Source organism: Bactrocera dorsalis, chromosome 4 (assembly GCF_023373825.1).
Source record: "Bactrocera dorsalis isolate Fly_Bdor chromosome 4, ASM2337382v1, whole genome shotgun sequence".
Classification (NCBI taxonomy): Eukaryota; Metazoa; Arthropoda; class Insecta; order Diptera; family Tephritidae; genus Bactrocera; species Bactrocera dorsalis.
This window is the reverse complement of record NC_064306.1, coordinates 27,335,904-27,347,498: the sequence shown is the minus strand read 5'-3', so window position 1 is coordinate 27,347,498 and position 11,595 is coordinate 27,335,904. Positions and strand designations below refer to the sequence as shown.

Genomic DNA, 11,595 nt, shown 5'->3' with positions numbered 1-11,595 from the left:
CGAAACGGTCATTAAATTGCAACTGCCGCGGCATTTTAACTCAAAACACACACATACTTGCCACTAAAACCCACTTAATTGTTTTACACCACACACATATACACTCAAGCATACATGCAGCCGCATTAACCGTATATATGTACAACATTGCTATTCTTTGTAGCATATTATGTGGCATAAAACGTGCAACAAATCACTGAAATTGCTCGCATCGAGTGAAATGCGCTGAAAATTGTGCGGCAAGGCTTGGAGGCAAATTAACCGTAAATTTTGAAAGTGAAGTGTTTTGAAACAGTCATGCAACACAAGTGTAGCGCCAACAGCGGCGATGAGCAGGCCGGCATTATTGAATGACTGCAAAGTGGAAATAAAAAAATTAACTTGAAACAGTGGTGAAACGGTAAAAATAACATAAAGTTGATTTAAAAAATAAATAAAATAAAATGAATTATTAATTAAATTAAAGTTAGACAGTGTTGTGAATAAAATGTTGCACCAGCTGCAGACATACATAGAAAAAGTAAATATAATTGAAAACATGCATTGACAGCGCGATAATAAGCAAATGCAGCAAGGAAAATTATAAAAAAAATTTAAAGAATAATTAGAAAAATTAGTAATTAGTTACAACAACAAAATCATGCAATCAGCAACTTGCCACAGCAGCAGTTGTTAGCGCCAGCATTGCTATTGTGTTCACTAGACTTAAGTTCAAGTTGTTAAGTTCGTTAAAAATTAGGCATACAACAAATACAAAAACAATCAAACAGGTAGCAAGCAAAAAATTGAAAATTGCACGAGTTTTTAAGTTAAAAAAGGATAGAAAATAAGTAATTTAGCAAATAAACATGAAATTGTTGCAATTAGCATTTAACGAAAACTAAAACAACAACAAAAAATTGCAATTAAATAGAATAAACAAATTAGTAATTAATGAAAAACACAGGAATTAATGTTAAAGCCCACAGCCAAGCAAAAAAATTAGTTAAATGAATAAAAAAAAAATTACTAAAATTGCAAGAAAACTAAATGAGCCAATAAAAACAACACAAATAATTAGAAAGTAATACGTTTGTATACGTTAGACACCTACAACTCGCGCACTACAATAAGGCAACCATAAAAAACAACAACACTAGCGAATAATTGAAATATTTTAAAGAAGTTAAAAAACTATGATCGTAAAACAGCAAATTATAAACAAAGAATAATACATTAAAATATTAATAATTTATAAAAAAAATTTATAATAGAATAATTAATAATAATTTATAAAAAAATTAATAATTCATACAAAACTAATTCTCGAAGAAATGAATATTTCATAAAAAGTTTATTAATTCACAAAAAAAAATAATTAATGAAAAATTAATAATTAAAAAAATCAATGAAAAAATTATAACTAATTAAAAAAATTAATAAATGAAAAACTAATACATCACAAAAAATGTATTGATAAAAAAAGTAATTCATAAAAATGTGTAATTTACAAGAAAATTAATTGATGAAAAATTTAACATTAAAAAAATTAATGAAAAAACTATAACTAATTATAAATTAATTCAAGAAACAGTAATTCATAAACAATCACAAAAAATCTTTAAAAAACAACAACAAATAAAATTAGTGAACCTTCCCAGAAAATCAGAAAATCTCATCAGAAAAAATTCACACAAAAATTAATACTGCAAAAAATTTCAAAAAAATTAAATTTATAAAAGCATTCACTTCGAATGAAAACCACATCGAATCAAATCCCTTCATTGACAATTACTTTGTGAACTCATATATAAATATGTAAACACGTATGTCTCGCTAAATCCTTCAATAACTACTCATGCATACCACTACATACACACATACTTACATGCATACTAAAAAACATAGATTTGTGTTCAATATTCCTGTGCAACTAAAATCATAAATAATCGTCTGCAAATCTTTGCGAAATTCATCTCAACATTTGTGCTCAGTGAATTTCAATCCAGTGCGATTTCTATTTCCAAACAATAAATGAAAAAAAAAAAAACGAATAACAAAAACAACTTACTACTAGATTAAATACTAAATACTACTACTCACTCGCATCTACAAGCATAAACGCACACAAACACACACGCATAACTGTACATGTGTTTATATTTGTGTCTCAACTAGAAATCGACAAGCAAGCGAGGAACTGAAGCCATAATTCGGAAAGGAGCTTACAAAGTAAGTTTTGATATTCTTGTTGTTGCTTTGTTTAGCTCATAGCTTTGTTGATAAAGTAACGCTGCAGTTTTCGTCTACACAAATTATCTTCGAAAAAATGATTTAAGCAAGTTCAGGAAATGGATTTTCTTATCGCTGAAAAGTTGCCTGCAAAAATGTTTGTTGTGTTTTAGATGTAAAAACTATAATTTAAACTAAAACAGGAAGAAACGCTAACTTCCAATGCACCGTTCCAAATAAAAAAGTAAAGTACTTGATTTGGATCGGGAAGCTTGTATGGTAGCTTAATGCCTTAATAGTTAGTCGGATCTGATTAACATTTTAGAAGATTGTAACGTTGGCTTGGATAATAACTCATGCTAAATATTGTTAAGATATCTTCTCTAAACAAGATTTTCCATACATGGCCATGATTCCGATTATTCAGTTTGCATGTCAGCTATATGTATGTTGTAGTGGTCGGATCCATAAAATTTCTGCGAAGATTGTCCTATTGCTAAATTTCGTGAAGATATCTTGAAAAATGAATAAGATTTCTATACAAGCACTCTATTTCGAGCGTTCAGCTTACATGGCATATCTGATATCGGCGAATCCGACAAATGATAAGCTTTTTAGGGAGAAAAAGTAATGTACAAAATCCTATAATATATCGATACGAGTATCTTAAAAACTGACGGGCAAGTTTGCATATATGTAGACAGACGAACATGACGCAGCTCGTTATTTATAATTAAATCAATGTGTTAACTTAATATAACCTGTTCAGGGTAATAAAGGAAATGCATAAAAACAAGCGCTTGACAATTGTATTTCACATATTATATAACTATAATGTTTGAAAATAATATCGAGAATTTGGGATACTTCACAACCTCTGAGATAATCTGAACCCATTATTACATTACTTTCTCTATAACAGTCTGTGAGTATGATATCACAAGGCTTCAAATCGGGTTTCAATCAAATGTGTTATGGGTTCAATTGAGAGATATCTTGATATAATTTGGTTGCTTCAAGTTAAAGAGGTGTCATACCTTCTATGTATATCGAGAGTTGTCGTATTGTCCCACTAAACGCATTTAGAATTTAAATTATATACAATGACCAGGAACTCTCGAAATCTAGACTTTAGACTACAGCGCTCATTATTGAATACAAGGTTCATTTCACCTGAAGTTTTAAAAAATTATTAAGCAATGATGACTTCTGTAGTTTGCACTTCAGTCTATACAATCAGTAACATTCCATGATTTAATGAAGTTCTGAAGAGTATCACTACAATTGTTCGCACACCAATAATACAAGTTTTTTAGGAACACCTCTGCCTGATTTCTGCTTTAAAATAACATTATTTCACTATATTACTATTTTTTATTAATATTTTTATAACAACAGCAATGATGAACATAAATGGTTTTAATGTGATCTTCTCGTGCTTCTTTGATTTCAAAATCATAACTTTCCAAAAGTGCGAACCTCAACTTTTTTGTATTAAAAATACTTTATTTTTAACATTTTTATGTTCATTAAAAAATTTTTCGTGCTTTCACTTTCCCTAGGTAAAAATAATTTTTTAAAATGGTTTTTACTGATCCTTTCGATATTCCAACTATGCCAGTAAAATTGCTGACTATTAGTCGTCGATTCTCAAGCACCAGTTTCGTTATTTTATTCACGTGTTGCTCATCAGTTAATGTTAACGGCCGACCTGGACGTTGTTTGTCGTCAACACGTTCTCGACCTTTTCAATAATTTTAGAAGAATTTTTGTGTTTTTAAATTTTTTAATATTTTTGTGTATAATTAATTTTTTTAAATGCGTCTGATCCCTGGAGAATGTTCAGTAGTAACAAATTTTGAATCTATTTCCTCTGGTCCCTTAAATATACTTTTTCCCTTTAATAGATGTTGTTGAACGAAACTTCATGCTTTCTGGCGTCGAAAATTCAGCATTACTGCACTTTTTTATTATTTTATAATCTGTAAGTATCCTTAGACAAGCTGCCAACGGTTACTCCAATTTTCATAAGCTTTGGCTCGGAAGACCTTAAGTGCCTGCAGAGAATTTAGGTTTTCTCGGTTTTTTAAACACCATAGTTTAGATTGTTGGACAGTTTCAACGTCGTATGCTTAAAACCATGTCACGGTTGTAGAATGTACGATTTCAACACTTAGTTTTTTTCAAAAGGTTCAGATCTTTTGACACGAATCTAGGCTTTACACACATCATATCCAAAACATAATACAAAATGTGTAAAGACGATCCATAAGATATGCAGAGGTCCTCTGCTATCTCTTTTATACCAACACGAATATTTTGCTATTTTCAAGCACTATTTCTTTAACTTTTTCAATATTACCGTAATTAACCGATGGATGGATGGACGATTCACATGAGCTGAGATTCCGTTGATTTCACGAACTTAATAGAATGATTTTTTCCGCTAAATTATTCCTGTTAAATTCGTTTAAAGTAAAGAATCATTTTTGTGTTCAATCTAAAATTTGATTGACTGAAGATTGCAATCTGTTCGGCGACTCAGCTTCATTTTTGCCGGTCGTAATGACGCAGGTATCATTCGCAAATGTAGGGATTGTGCAGTTTGTCGGCGAAGGCATATCACTAGTAAACAAAATGTATACGAGTGGTTCCAAGACGCTTCTTGTACCCCTGTTTTTATTGGCTGTAACGTAGTATATGATTATTCTTGCTTGATTCTGTAGTAGCGGCACCTCAGGTAATAGGTAACTAGGTCTGTTAGATACTGTGGAAGACGAAGTTTGAACTCGTCAAGAAAAACATCTTTGCAATTGGGTTTTTTCTATCGCATCTCCTATTATGCTTGTTATTCAATGAACTTCAAGGATTGTAGAATGTTGAAATCTAAATCAAATTTGATGAATTGGTATAAAACATTTTTCTTCAATTATGTTTTGAAGTCTTCTTATAATTACAGCTTTAAGTTGCTTGGACAAAAGAGGCAACATTGAGAATGGAAGATATGATCCCCACTGTCACACTTTATAAGAAACTAGCTGACCCCGCAGCCGTTGTTCTACGTGAAATTATATGGTTTGTAATGAAAAGAAAGTTTAATTTCTCATTTCATTTTTTTTTTCAATGTAACGCAGCTTTATAAATAACATTTTTCGGTTTCTGTTCCGGTGTACAGAAAAGATGGTTTTCCAACTCGTGAGCACGCCACGGCCGTGTGAAAAACATAGCATTTCCAAATTTATGCCTCACACTATGCGACTATATTTAGGTCCTGTTGATTGACATCTCAAATTCAATTTTCACTGGAAACGGAATACGTTTGAACTTAAAAGAGAAATCCTTACACCTCAAAAGAATTCGTAGAATCAAGCATTCTCCTCCTTGTATTCGATAGGTGCGTACGGTGGCATACCAAGCCTGTCCAAAGAATTTAGTACTACCACTGGATAATTCACGGCGTCGTCTTCATACGATCGATCGATTTGTATGAGCGCAAGTCTCCCGGAATTTGACTTTAAATCTTCCAGTTGAAGTCAAAAACATCGGTATTTTTGGCAGCTAACATTGCACGTGCACTTAAGGAATCGTAGTTACGATAATTTGGCCAATGTCCGAACATTTGTGATGAGTTCATCTTTCGTGAATTGATAAAGGGAAGATGGAATTGATATCGAACCACCGGAAGTATCAACCGTTATTGTACCATTTCCAATTTTTAGCGAAGACGATGTAAAATGTCTTTGACAATGTCGATGTTTATATCGAAAAGTATGCGAACTTCATTTTCATTCCAGTGATTAACGTGTTCCAGCATTTGTAATTGCTGGCTTACTTCTCCAAAACTTTCACATATTCCCATATACCATTCACAGTAAACAATGACTCAAATAAAGTTGAACCGCGTACATTAATCAATAGCTACCGAAGATAGAAACAATCGTCGTTTTTCGGGTGGATTGTGTAAATTCGTCCTAATGCATTAGTTGATAAGACACCTGGATGTCAATCTACTGGTTGGCCTTGCTTTCTGCGTAACTATTCGACGATGCATTCCATGTATAATATCAAGGTATTTTCGAATAGAGCAATGTTCTCACAAACGAATCACTGACGAAAGTTGAGAAAAAACTCGTCAATGTTAATTTTGTTGCTCTCGATGTTTTCCACTGGCTATATTGTATTCACTAGGTTGAAATACACTCTTTGGCCATTCTCCAAATTAACTGCGAGACGCACAACAGTCGGAAAACGTTCATGAATTGCAAAAGTAAATATCCTACAAAGCGCTTTATTGCAGTTCACGTATCGACCGTATCGTTCAAGACCAATAATCGCCATGTTGCGTCCTTTGGCGACGTACTTACAAACGTATTTTATCGATTACACCAAACTGCAATACTAAACATTGATATGAGATTTGAATGTGAATTAGACAACAGTGGAGAATATAGTACGATCCATGTGTTGTCAACTTCGATACTCCCGCCTCTTAATTGAATGCTAAATGTTCTGCCGTTGTCGTCTGGTGAGCGACGCCGATAGAGTGGATATCCATCATTTCTAGTTTGTGTTTCCGAAAGAAAAGTACGTGGATACTGTTTCGTGCATTTATTGACATGAATCTTATTGGTTTTCATTACTTCGTATAATACTGGATCTTTCTTTGCATCAGGAATTGCCGCATGATTGAATGATTTCATCAATTTGATCTGGTGTAATCACCTTCCACCATCCAAAGAAGAATGTGTGCGTGCGGCAAACCTCTCTTTTGCCACTCAACAGGGTACATCTAGCATCTAACAGCACCATATATGCGTTGCTTCAAGATAATGTCCATCGAAGCTGTTGCTTGAAAAGTCTTGCTGTGACATCGTGACGATCGCTTTCTGATTGATCGCGACCCATAATACCGTACGAATGTCATCGCATCCTGGGAGCACTCGTTCATGTGCCTTGGGCTGCTAATGTGTTGATGCCAAAAAGAACGCCGACCGATATTAGCGCGACCTCTTCATGGCATCGTGACAAATTTCAATCTATAATTGATCACTTTGTGTGAAAAACACATAACATTTTCACTGTATAATTTTAAAAAATTTTTGAAGCAAACGCCAAATTTGAAAGATTTAAATAATTGAAAACCAAAACAAAAAAATTGAATAAAAAATTTGTATGGAAAAAATTAACTTTTTGGAATTGTTCAATTTTCCGACTTTTCCTCATGAATGACATACAGGTTTTTTTTATTTCTAAACCTTCCCCAATCCACGCAGAACATTCTCTGCAAATTTCATCAAGATTGGTTCAGTCGTTCCCTTAGCGTTGCTAATAAACAAACATCCATTCGTTTCTATGGGAAAAAGAAAAGGGATGTTTTTAGGGGTTTTCCGGCAATTTTTCGAGTTTTTTTCTCCGCATAAACCATCCCTGAACCTCAACGAACATTTTAAAAAAAGAATTATCAAATTTGGTTCAGTCGTATGAAAGTGATGCGCGTACATACATTTTGGCGATTCATTTTTATTTATATAGATAGTAAGATTACTAAACCTTTTGGGCCAAATGTATCGACCAAAATTTGCCAAACTTCAAGAGTAAAATAAGTAAATGCAGAAAATATAATTTTAGAGGTGATATTCTAGAAAGCTAAAGCTTGCGTTCAGCGCAAGGGGTGTTAAAATGATCTATCCACAATTTTCTACGTATTTTTGGTATACTACTATACCATGTTTAAAGGTTTGCTTTCCATTAAGGTTTTTTGAAACTTACTTTAGAAGTTTGTAGTAAACTAACTTTGTTTCTATCGAATCCTCTAAACATAAGGGAAGATGGAAGCGTTGACTGCTTTGAGGATTGACAAAAAGAAGTCAAAGGAGTCAAGTTTGAAGATCTGATCTGTAAAAAGCGCATAAATTTCGCACGTCTCCAACGGATGTTGCAATTATAAACTCTCTCAACTCTTATTGTTCCTAGAAAATGTATTTCCATTAACGGCACGCATTTCCAATTAACAATTAATTTACCGTTAACTAGTGTTAGCTCAACATTTAGCACTTTTTCTGAAGCAAACGAACTTTTTATGGAGTTAACTTGTAAACACAGCTTTATATTTATTGAGTCTACTTTTTCAAACCTGAGCTTCTGCTTTTTTTATGTGTTTTTTCGTAAAATCTTTCATTTTTTTGTAATAAGAGAGCAATTAGCGCAATCAATTTCACCGTTACTTGCTTATGCAACTCATCGTCAGCTCTCGAGCTTGGAACTTGTCCAATTTCCGAAAGTTCATCAAGTCGCTATTGTGTGAGATAAGCAAGCAAAACAATTTCAATAAATTAAATGAGAAAAAATACAAGCACGTACCGAATACCGACCGAATAACGAAAAACTAAAAACGCAACAAACCAAAACAGATCAATCAATTTTGGTGCACAGACACACACATACATACATACACACACTCACATGCACACGGTACACTAGTGAAGTTAATCTGCTATTTTGTGCTGTTGTTGTTATTATTATTGCACTGGTTTTTGTTGGCGAAATGTTTGTGTATCCAGAACGCAGTCTGAATTTTAATTTGCCGAAAATTGGAAAATGATAAGTGAGGAAACGATGAAAAATCTGTAGTTGTATGTGTTTCTTTTTTATGTGGAAACAAAGAAGAGGCAAATAAATTTTATAAAATATAATAGCAGAAATACAGATTAAACGAAATACTTACAAAGAATACAAAGCAAAATAAAAAATAAAAACTTTTGTATGGTCAGTGTTGTCATGTTGTGGTAGATGAAGGCTCTTTCATTGAGGAGTTCATTTTTAAATTGACTTGGAGTGAACACTTTGTATGGCTATGGTATGGTAGCCCGATCTCAATAATATATTTGTAGATTGTAGCGTGGTCTTGAGCTTTTCGTGAAGGTAACTTGTCAAATATTAACTTTTTTCTGACAATAACTTGATTTTGATCGGTCATTTTGTTTGGCAGCTATATTCTATAGCAGTGTTTCCCAAAGTGGGCGATAACGCCCCCTTGTGGGCGCTGCAGGTGTCAAGGTGGGCGGTAGGAGAGCTCATAACATCAAAAAATGATATAGCTTACATGACAGACCTGTATAAATTGTTCAACGACATGAATCTCCAACTGCAAGGCGATAAACTAAATTTAATTAAAACAAAAAACGTCGTTGCTGCTTTCGCAGCCAAACTGCTTCTACACAAAAAGAATCTGGGCAGACGTGAGTTTCACAATTTTCCGAATTTATCAGGATCATGCAGTAACGCCGAATTGTTTGCCTACTGCCAACATTTGGAAAAACTCCACATTGACTTCACCGAACGATACCAGGACATTTTGAACTTGGAAATACCAGACTGGGTGTTGGATCCGTTTTCAAATGTCAACACAGCAATGTCACCTCAGCTGGAAGAAGAACTTATAGAATTGACAACAAACGAGGAAATAAAACTCAAGTTCAAAAATTGTTACCAAGAATTTTGGCTACAAAAACCGACCTTGCAATTGTACCCTGGATTGTGGTCAATCGTTCAACGATTCTTGATAGCATTCCTATCGTCATATTTGTGAGAACGTAGATTTAGTGCTGTGACAACACTGCTTACTAAAAATAGAAATCGTTTGCTTGTTACCGAACGTGGCGACTTGCGACTGTTCTTGAGTAAATTGGAACCTGATATTAACAAACTTATTGAACAGCTTCAGATTCATCCTTCACATTAGTTTTTATATATGGATCGAATATTTTAGTTTTATTTTTAATAAAAGATACTCTGTTTTAATACTATAAAGTTGTGTTTCAATAATCAGTCTTATTGGCAGGTGGAGTCCGTAAGAGTTAACTTGAGACCTAAGCGCCGTTGTAAAGGGTGATTTTTTAAGAGCTTGATAACTTTTTTTTAAAAAAAAACGCATAAAATTTGCAAAATCTCATCGGTTCTTTATTTGAAACGTTAGATTGGTTCATGACATTTACTTTTTGAAGATAATTTCATTTAAATGTTGACCGCGGCTGCGTCTTAGGTGGTCCATTCGGAAAGTCCAATTTTGGGCAACTTTTTCGAGCATTTCGGCCGGAATAGCCCGAATTTTTTCGGAAATGTTGTCTTCCAAAGCTGGAATAGTTGCTGGCTTATTTCTGTAGACTTTAGACTTGACGTAGCCCCACAAAAAATAGTCTAAAGGCGTTAAATCGCATGATCTTGGTGGCCAACTTACGGGTCCATTTCTTGAGATGAATTGTTGTCCGAAGTTTTCCCTCAAAATGGCCATAGAATCGCGAGCTGTGTGGCATGTAGCGCCATCTTGTTGAAACCACATGTCAACCAAGTTCAGTTCTTCCATTTTTGGCAACAAAAAGTTTGTTAGCATCGAACGATAGCGATCGCCATTCACCGTAACGTTGCGTCCAACAGCATCTTTGAAAAAATACGGTCCAATGATTCCACCAGCGTACAAACCACACCAAACAGTGCATTTTTCGGGATGCATGGGCAGTTCTTGAACGGCTTCTGGTTGCTCTTCACCCCAAATGCGGCAATTTTGCTTATTTACGTAGCCATTCAACCAGAAATGAGCCTCATCGCTCAACAAAATTTGTCGGACGTAAAGCGCGAAACACATTTCGAACCGAACACTGATTTTGGTAATAAAATTCAATGATTTGCAAGCGTTGCTCGTTAGTAAGTCTATTCATGATGAAATGTCAAAGCATACTGAGCATCTTTCTCTTTGACACCATGTCTGAAATCCCACGTGATCTGTCAAATACTAATGCATGAAAATCCTAACCTCAAAAAAATCACCCGTTATGTTACCTACTGCGCCCAGGTTTCAAGTTGCTGGTTATAGTAAAAGTTTTGTTTAGAATTCTACGTTAATATACATATATAGGTCACAATAATTAATTCGAAGTTATAGTGGTTTTTAAATAGATGAAAAAAGGGGGGCGCTAAAAAAATATTTATTCTCAAAGTGGGCGGTAGACAAAATAAGTTTGGAAACCACTGCTTTATAGTAATCCGGTGCCGTCTACTTCGTCAAATGAGCAGCGAAATTTAAGATCGAGACATAGAGAAGGACTATTATTCATATAATAAACTATTCAATATAGTGAAGATTTTAATTACAAATAAAGACGAAAACGTTTTTTCGGTATAAGAATCCAAGAGATGGTACTCTAGGTTTAATTTTGAATAAGTTCATACAAATAAATTTCATTGGAAAAAATAACGAATTTAAGGCTGATTTCTCAATACCTGATTACCACTCTTTCTGTCTAGTTAATAGAGTTGTCCACTTAATAGAATGTACGTAATAAACATCCACAAGGTGCTTGGTTAATGGAGATGTTCGCTTAATAGGGC

General features: G+C 33.9%; 1 protein-coding gene across 29 annotated transcripts in view; it reads left to right on the top strand.

Moving 5' to 3' along the window:
- Positions 1-1,605: 1,605 nt before the first annotated feature.
- LOC105233287 (disintegrin and metalloproteinase domain-containing protein 23) overlaps positions 1,606-11,595 on the top strand; it is a 545,110-nt gene continuing 535,120 nt past the window's right edge. For 15 of the 29 annotated variants that reach the window (XM_049456178.1, XM_049456177.1, XM_049456175.1 and 12 more), the window contains exon 1: positions 1,607-2,211. The gene's annotated coding sequence lies outside the window, so the exon portion shown is untranslated. Of the gene's footprint in view, positions 2,212-11,595 lie in introns of all 29 variants that reach the window. The other 14 variants (XM_049456186.1, XM_049456185.1, XM_049456184.1 and 11 more) reach the window with 2 other exon arrangements.